Source organism: Trichomycterus rosablanca, chromosome 20 (assembly GCF_030014385.1).
Source record: "Trichomycterus rosablanca isolate fTriRos1 chromosome 20, fTriRos1.hap1, whole genome shotgun sequence".
Taxonomy (NCBI): Eukaryota; Metazoa; Chordata; class Actinopteri; order Siluriformes; family Trichomycteridae; genus Trichomycterus; species Trichomycterus rosablanca.
The window spans coordinates 27,089,877-27,099,876 of record NC_086007.1 but is presented as its reverse complement, the minus strand read 5'-3'; the positions used below and the strand labels follow the sequence as shown (position 1 = coordinate 27,099,876).

Genomic DNA, 10,000 nt, shown 5'->3' with positions numbered 1-10,000 from the left:
TCTAATTCATCCCAAATGTGTTTTCAGTGGGGTCGGCATCAGGGTTCTGTGTGAGTGGGTAATGAATGAGTACAGTACACTTTTGGTATTTTTGGTACTTTTGGTACAGGGTATATTTAGTACAGGGTACTTTTGGTACAGGGTACTGTTGGTACAGAACACTTTTGGTAAAGGGTATTTTTGGTACAGGGTATTTTTGGTACAGGGTAGTTTTGGTACAGGGTATTTTTGGTACTTTTGGTACAGGGTATATTTAGTACAGGGTAGTTTTGGTACAGGGTAGTTTTGGTACAGGGTAGTTTTGGTACAGCGTATTTTTGGTACAGGGTACTGTTGGTACAGAACACTTTTGGTACAGAACACTTTTGGTAAAGGGTATTTTTGGTACAGGGTAGTTTTGGTACAGGGTAGTTTTGGTACAGCGTATTTTTGGTACAGCGTATTTTTGGTACAGGGTACTGTTGGTACAGAACACTTTTGGTACAGGGTACTTTTGGTACTTGCCACTTAATTTTTGGTACTTTTGGTACAGGGTATATTTAGTACAGGGTACTTGTAGTACAGGGTACAGTGTATTTTTGGTACAGGGTACTGTTGGTACAGAACACTTTTGGTAAAGGGTATTTTTGGTACAGGGTACTTTTGGTACTTGCCACTTAATTTTTGGTACTTTTGGTACAGGGTATATTTAGTACAGGCTACTTTTGGTAAAGGGTATTTTTGGTACAGTGTATTTTTGGTACAGGGTAGTTTTGGTACAGGGTAGTTTTGGTACAGGGTATTTTTGGTACAATGTATTTTTGGGTACAGGGTACTTTTTCGTACATAGCACTTTTGGTACAGCGTATTTTTGGTACAGGGTATTTTTGGTACAGGGTATTTTTGGTACAGGGTAGTTTTGGTACAGGGTATTTTTGGTACAGGGTAGTTTTGGTACAGGGTATTTTTGGTACAATGTATTTTTGGTACAGCGTATTTTTGGTACAGCGTATTTTTGGTACAGCGTATTTTTGGTACAGGGTATTTTTGGTACAGGGTATTTTTGGTACAGGGTATTTTTGGTACAGTGATGTAATCTGGCGTAGCAGCTACAGCAGGATTGGGAATTCTGCAAAATGTCGGAATTTCTGTCGGTGCGGTGCTGAAACGGAGGAGAATGAACAGTAAGTGTTGTGATATTTCTCACCCTGTAGCGTGTGAATAATTCAGAGCAGCGCCTCACGCCGGGCGTCTATAAACTTTTGGTGATGCGGCGGCGGGTAAATTGCCGGCGTTTATGAGCCTCTCTGTTACATTGATCTGAATTCTGATGAAAATCCTCTCGCTCAGCACAATCTGACCGCCGTCGCTGCGTGGAATGAGATTTATTGTAAATTTGTCTTGTCCCTCACACACACACACACACACACACACACACACACACACGCAGCGAGGGTGTGTGCGGGTGAACCTCTGTGATTTAGGCGGCGGCCGATATGGAAAAGTCTGGTCAGCTAAAAGCGCTTTAGCTCTGAGCGGTGCATCATGCCGGCGGTGTAAGTCAGGATTAGTGCAGGATTACTGCATCAGCCTGAGCTTAAAGCACCAGCGCTTTATTACAGCAGGACTTATTCAATTACCCTCAGATTTATTTATTACCTTATATGGACACGAGAGCTTCCAGGTCTAAAACCACTCAGTGTGGAAAATACTCTACATTTATCAATTATGTTAATATTTTTACTATTTTTTTCTTTATTTATTATATTATTGATTCATGTTCAAATTATTTTATATTTTTACTACTTAATTAATTAGCTAGGAAGTCTTTATTTATTTGTTTATTTATTTATCTAAATAAGTATTTTTTATTATTTTAATTTTCATTATTATTTATTTTTTAATTCTATTTTCTTCTTTATTTACTTTTTATTTATTAATGTAAGTATTATTATATTTTTACTAATGAATTAATTAGGTAGTAAGTTTTTATTTATTTGTTTATTTATCTAAATATATTTTTATTCATTAAATTAAATTAAAGTTATTTGTATTATTTTACTTTAAATTATTATTATTATTATTTTCTTTCTTTCTTTATTATTTATTCGTGTAGGTATTATTATATATTTTAATAATTATTAATTAATTAATTAATTAAGTTTTAAGTTTTTTTTGTTTATTTATTTATCTAATAATTATTTTCCATTTTTCATTAAACAAATTAAATTAATAATTTATAAAATAGAAAGTTTATTTTTTATTATTTTAATTTAAATTATTATTTATTTATTTTTTCTTTATTTATGTTTCATTTATTCATGTACGTATTATTATATATTTTAATTTATTAATTATTTAATTAAATAGTAAGTTATTTATTTATTTATTTATTTATCTATCCAAGTAGTAATGTTTAATTTTTATTAATTACATTAAATATTTTTTTATGAATGAAGTAGCTAATTGTTATTATTATTATTATTATTATTATTATTATTTAAATAAAGTGTGACAAATACACTGTATGGACAAAAGTAATGGGACACGCCCCTGTACTCATTACATACAAAGTACACACACACTACATACACAATACACACACATCACATACACAATACACATAATGTATACATAGTACACATGTAATACACACACAGTACACACAGTACATACACACAATCCACAAAGTACACATACCATACACACAACACATACATAGTATACTGTACATATAGTACACACACAGTACATACAGTACATATACAACACACACAGTACACACACAGTACACAAACAGTACACAAACAGTACACACACACAGTACACACACACTACACACACACAGTACACACACACTACACACACACAGTACACACCCCCTGCTGTTCATCTGCATTATAAATGTAGCGTCAGTATTGATTTTCTATATTTATAGTCCATCTCTCGGCTGATCGGTTGTTAATGGCTCTGTAACGCTGACCACAGGCACTGCTGGACAGGATTAGATCATGTGAGTGGAGTAGATCACCGTGATGACCTCGTTACGAGATCAGAATCGATTATTAATGCTCATACGGGGGTCGTTATTTTCCAATACGTGGCAGAAGTTTGCATGTTGGTTGCCATAAACGTTCCAGCACACACAGCAGAAATACATTCATGTGAAATACACGCTGTTATACCATGGTAATAACACGGTAGTGTGTGCTGTTCTGATGTGAGTATAGCAGGTGCAGCAGCGTTGTTAGGATTTTGTTGGGAGCCAAAAGGGTCAGAATGAGGTTGAACTGACCGCTTCATTCATCAGACATGATTCCCACCACGCCGCATCTCAAACACTTTCACACGGACCAGTAACGTCCAGTTAAACACTCCATCTATTATTAATCACAGGACAGCGCGACACGAAGCGGCGTAACGCCACGCATCAGGAGAACGAACCACCCACCCGGCTCCGGCGGGACTGCTTAGCCCCGGCGTCCGCGCTCTTTACTCCGCAGAGGGAGCATTTATAATGCATGAGGCAGGAAAATGTCACCTCCACAAATCTGGAGAGCGCCTCGCCTCGCCCGCTGCAGTGTCGCCCCCCCCCCATTCAGCAGCAGATGAGAATCACCCCGGTACGAGCAGACGCCAGACAACCAAATCAAAAACATGGTGCATTATGGGAGAGGTGAATGGCTTTGGAATGTAATTAAATGAATTGTTTTTGCTTTATTAATTATTAAAATGCCTCTAAGCTGTTACTAAATGAACCATAAATAAAAGTGAACTGAGTGAATGGAAACTAGTGTGAATGTTTATTTACTTATTTATTTAAGCAGTTAGTTTTCATTCCATTTATTCAATTTAAATAATGTATTATTTTATTAATAATTTATTCACTTATTAATAGATTTTTTTATTTAGGTATTTATTTATTATTCATTTAGGTAGTTAATTATTTATTCGTTTATTTAAATAGTTAGTTATTTTTCATTTTATTTATTTTATTTAATGAATTTTTTATTGTATTAACTTATTTATTCATTTATTATTTAAATTATTAATTTATTATTAATTCATTTAGGTGGTTATTTATTTATGCATTTATTAAAGTAGTTACTTATTTTTGTTTTATTTAAGTAATTTATTATTGTATTTAACTTATTTATTATTACATTTATTTATTTAATATTTATTTATGCATGTAGTTATTTATTTGTGCATTTATTTAAGTAGTTAGTTTTTTTTTTATATATAATTAATAATTATTGTATTAATGTATTTACTTATTTATTATTTCATTTTTAATATTATTTTTTATTATTTTATATAATTAATTTATTTATTATTTCATATATTTTTATACATTTATATATTTTATATATTTATTTATTTATATATTCATTTATTTATTCATATATCTTTTAAGTAGTCATTTTTCATTTAATTTATTTATTATTTATACACTTAGGTAGTAATTTATTGTAATATATTACTTTTACTTTATTACTTTATTTATGTATTTATTTATTTCTCATTACATTGTTTTTGTTTGGCTATATCAAATTTCCAGTGTGCACTTTGGCGACCCCTGAAACTGGCACAAAGCTTTATCTGGCCAAAGAGAGCTGCAGACTAGCTACACTTAGAACACACTACACTCTCAGTGTTCCTCCACCACTCATAATCATTTCTCGACTCATTTTAGCAGCTGTATTTTATCTTGCTGCACCACATGATCGTCCAGGTCACTTTAATAATGATAATGTAGATTATTTTGGAACAGAAACGAACCGTCCACCCTTAATACTTCAGAACGATTTAGATCTGCAGAGCGTTGTGAGCGCTCTCTCACCGTTTATCCACTCATCCATCCATCCATCCTGTTTAAAGCCGAGGTGAGAAGCTTTTTCTGCCCTCGCTGATGGACCGAAGATCCTGAGGGAACCATCAGAGCTCCTGCGAACACAAACACACACCGAACACGCATGAATATTTACCCACACACGTCCACACTTCCATCTCATCCGCACATTAACGAGGAGACTCAACCCCGCGTCCCCTGATCCACCGCGGTTTAATAATCCTCCGCCTGTGCTCTTTTATTCTCTCCTCCATTTCTATTCTGTAGAAATAAAAACCTCAGTGACGTGGTGCTGAAGTCGACGTTTATTCCTCTCACCGTGGACGCTCATCATAACGTAGCTGACGGGGGACAAGAAGAGGCACGTCTGAGCAATAACACATTATCTAATAGACCACCAGCGCGTGGGTCCAGCGGGAGCCTGGGCGAGGATTAAGGACGTTCAGAAGCAAGAAAAATCAATCAAAACGTGTAAATGTTGTTATTTTGTTATTTACGTCTTTACATCAAGGTTATTGTAATATTTTATTAATTAATTTATTTATTTATGAATTCATTAATTTATTCTTTAATTATTCATTTTTTTTCATTTAGGTAGATATTTATTTTCTATTCACTCATTTATTTAAATAGTTATTTTATTTAAATTATTATTGTATTAACTTATATTTATTTATTATTTTATTTATTTATTATTAATTCATTTACATAGTTTTTTATTTATGCATTTGTTTAAGTAGATATTTTTATTTATAATTTCATTTTTTATGTATTTATTTTAATTCATTCAGGTAGTTATTTATTTATGTATTTATTTATTCATTAATAAATTGATTTTTATTTTATTTAGGCAGATATTTACTTATTAATCATTCATTCATCCATTTAAGTAGTTAGTTATTTTTTATTTAATTTAATTAAACTATTATTGTATTAATTTATTTATTAATCATTTTATTTATTTATTAATTGATAATTTATTTAAATAGTTATTTATTTATGCATTCATTTAAGTAGTTATGTTTTATTTTATTTTATAAATTTTATTATTAACTTATTTATTTGATATTTCATTTATTTATTATTTATATATAGTTATTTATTTGTGCATTAATTTAAGTACATAGTTATTTTTCATTTTATTTATTTTATTTAATGAATGTATTAAATTATTTAATTTATTTATTGTTTACATTTTCATTTAGGTTTTTATTTATTTAGTTATTCATTTATTTCATTTGTTATTGTTAACTATGTCTTTAGATCAAGCTTTGTTTGGGGTTTTTTTTTGTTGGATTTCTGGGCATTTCGCTGGCACTCTGCTTTATTTACATTGGGATGTATGAAGCCAACTAGGTGCTCGAGTAGCACAGCGGTCTATAATGCCAGCCGAGTTTGAATTTGAGCAGTGCTACGCTTCTGGATGTTCGAAGCCCTAAGATGGACTTGAGCCCAATGTCTTCTAGTGAAATCACACAAGAAACCTTCAACATCCTGCACAGATTCCTGACCTCAGCCCCACTCAACAGCTCTGGAATGAATTGGAACATCGACTGAGGCTTTCCTGACTAACATCAGCCCAGCAATACAAACACTCTCTTGACTGAATTGGCACAAATTGGCTCTCAGGCCTTCGAACTATTCGGTCTCCTGTGGTTGCACATAGTAATTTTAGCAGAGATTTGGGGTGTGGAGGAGCTTCAGTGGCCTGTAGAGGGTCCAGAAATCAATTCTAGTGAACGTTCTATTGTCTGAATGGACAAATTCCAACAGCCACACTCCAAAATCTTAAGGAAAAAGTCCTGAAAATGCCGAACCTGGACGGAAATGGAAGCGCACTGATGCGTCTTGGCTTAAGAAAGCCGGTGCGACGTTTATGAGCTCCCCGCAGACGTCCGAGCGCAGCAAATGACTTAGCTGCAGGCTAATCCTGAGCGTAAGCAGCCGCCAGAGCGTTATTACTGCACTACACGCGCGGCGGCTGCTAAACCCGGAACGGAACTAATGCACCATAATGGAGGATGAAACGACAAACCCAATTAAAGGGCAGAGAGTCTCGGATCGCGCCGACAGAAACGGCACTGAGGCGAAGGAGAGAGGCGGAGAGAGAGAGTACAGCGAGGAGAGAGGGAGAGCGTTACGACACGTGTGGGATCCGACTACAAAGACGCTTTTTTATTTTAATCTCAGGATTTATGCACCGTACGAGCAAAAGTATTCGGACGCCTGAGCGTGAGCCTGTCGGACGTCCTGTTTTTAAAGCAAACGGTATTAAAACGACGGCAGATCGACGCCTCTGCTGATACTGATACTCGACCTTCAGGGGGCTGATTTTATTTACCGTCGTGATATAAAGCTCGTCCGACTGTGGACAGAGTCGCCCGGGTTTTATTGTAGTTCCTGGATAGCATATGACAGTCCGGACATACACTATACTATACACGAAAGTATTTGGACGCCTGACCAGGAGCTTGTTAGACATCCCATTTCAAAAACAAAAGAATGAATGAATGAATTAATTAATTTATCCATTCATCTGTTTGTTTGTCCGTCCGTCCATCCATCCATCCATCCACTCCTTTATCCATCCATCCGTTCATCCATCCATCCGTTCATCCATCCATCCGTTCATCCATCCACTCCTTTATCCATCCATCCATCCACTCCTTTATCCATCCATCCATCCATCCGTTCATCCATCCATCCGTTCATCCATCCATCCATCCATCCATCCACTCCCTTATCAATACACTCCTTCATCCATCCATCCATCCGTTCATCCATCCATCCACTCCTTTATCCATCCATCCGTTCATCCATCCATCCATCCACTCCTTCATCCATCCATCCATCCATCCATCCGTTCATCCATCCATCCATCCATCCATCCACTCCCTTATCAATACACTCCTTCATCCATCCATCCATCCGTTCATCCATCCATCCACTCCTTTATCCATCCATCCGTTCATCCATCCATCCATCCACTCCTTCATCCATCCATCCATCCATCCGTCCACTCCTTCATCCATCCATCCATCCGTTCATCCATCCATCCGTTCATCCATCCATCCATCCACTTCTTCATCCATCCATCCATTCGTTCATCCATCCATCCATCCACTCCTTCATCCATCCATCCATCCGTTCATCCATCCATCCACTCCTTCATCCATCCATCCATCCGTTCATCCATCCATCCGTTCATCCATCCATCCATCCTCTCCTTCATCCATCCATCCACTCCTTCATCCATCCATCCATCCGTTCATCCATCCATCCACTCCTTTATCCATCCATCCATCTACTTGTTTCTCTGTCCATCCATTCTTCTATTACTTCATCCATCCATTCATTCATGGATGACTCAACCATTCATTCAACAATCCATCCATCTATTCCTTCATCCATTCACACAATTATCCATTTGTTTGTCCGTCTGTCCATCCACTTCCTCCTCCACCCTCCTGATCTGCACCCCGTTTCCTGCAGTATGTATAACTCTTGTCCCTCCGCCCCCGTACGAGGACGTCGCTGCTGCTCTTCTGTAGTTTATGCGGCGGTGCACTCGAGCGTCTCTGGAGATTAAATCACGCTGATTAAACCGTACTCTCGCTCTCCTCATGCCCCCGGGCTCACACTTCACTCCTGACATCTTGTCAGCGGCTCTGATTAGCGTCAGTTGGGGTTTCGCCCTCCTGGAGCAATGCAGGAATTTCTGCAAATAACACGTTGACCTTTCGTCTGCGCGCCCGACGCGGTCGATGGGCTCCGTGAGGAGCAGGATCTCCCGGTACCTTCAGTTCTGAAATAATGTCAACCGGCGTGCAGGGTGTTTGTTCTTTACCCTGACGTCTCCCAGCAGCAATTAGCTCTGGTACACTGGTAAACTGGGGTGTGGCTGATTAACCGGTCAACCGATTATTACCTCATAACCGGCATTATTGTTCGGTTAATACTGTAACTCACCCTCGTCCTCATCTCGTCCTCAACTGCCCTCAGTGTGCATGCGGCAGGTGTGTTTACAAACCCAGAGAGTCAGAGAGCAAACACTGCAGTTCAAACTCAGACCAAAAAATATACAAGAAGGTCCTGGGTTCGATTCCCATTCGATTCGACTGGGTTTCCTCCGGGCGCTCCGGTGTCCTCCCACAGTCCAAAGACGTGCAGTCAGGTAAACTGAAGCTACTAAAATTGCCCTAAATGTGTGTGTGTGTGTGTGTGTGATGTTTGGGGACAGTCCCCTTATGCTTAGAGGGCATTATATGGTCAAAAGTATTTGGACGTCCCTTCTAATTTCCTAATTCAGGTGTTTCAGCCTCAATGTGGGCAGTATCAGTATATCAGCAGAGGCGTCATTCTGACCTCTGAGCTCGTGGTGACGTGACGCTCGTTCCTCAGGGCTCTGCAGGTTCTCCACCAACCCAAGACTCGAACCCAAGTGAACAGGTGGAGAAACATCTACAACTTCTAGAAGAACCGACCAATCACGGAGCTCTCCATATATAAATAATAATCCAAGGTTCCAGATCAAAAGTATCTGATTTGAACACGAGACACGTTACAGAAGAACGAAGAACCTTTTTTGATCTGCTAACGACGACCAAGAATCTGCAATCTGGCTCCAGCTTTTAAGACTCCAGCAGACTTTGATGTGAAGCTGAGAGAGCTTCACTGCGTCATTATGTTTCACCACGCTGAGCGAAGCCCTGCAGCAATCCAGCGCCAACGAGAAACTCTCCAAGAGACGACTGAAAGAGAATACCAAAGCGGTGAGGGCTTCAGCCGCACCTCAGTACCGGGATCGTCTTTAAAAAACAGAACATGAGCTGTAAACGCAAACAGCACAGATTCTTATTTTCAATCTTTTTTATCTATCGTTTTACTTACAAGCCCTGAGGAGATAAAAACGAACGTTCTTGGCTAATTTACTCATTAATAAAAGCAAATAAATCAACAATAGATGACGTGAGATGATTTTAAATAGAAGCTAAGCTTTAATATTCTTTCAATCGTTTTAAATTTTTTTATTATTTTTTCTTTATTTTTCTCTTTTCTTCTCTAATGAATTATTTTTATTTATTTTTTCTGTCCTTTTGTTTGTATTTATTTTTTTCTTTCTTTATTATTTAAATAATTATTTATCTTTCTTTTTTCTATTTTTCTTTT

At 37.1% G+C, this 10,000-nt stretch overlaps 1 protein-coding gene across 1 annotated transcript in view; it reads right to left on the bottom strand.

The window, feature by feature from the left end:
* Window positions 1–9,895, bottom strand: part of lrfn1 (leucine rich repeat and fibronectin type III domain containing 1) — a 52,487-nt gene extending 42,592 nt beyond the window's left edge. Inside the window, exons 1-2 of the mRNA XM_063016630.1 lie at window positions 9,412–9,895; window positions 4,823–4,926 (exon numbers count right to left, since the gene is read on the bottom strand). The gene's annotated coding sequence lies outside the window, so the exon portion shown is untranslated. The remainder of the gene's footprint in view (window positions 1–4,822; window positions 4,927–9,411) is intronic.
* Window positions 9,896–10,000: the final 105 nt, after the last annotated feature.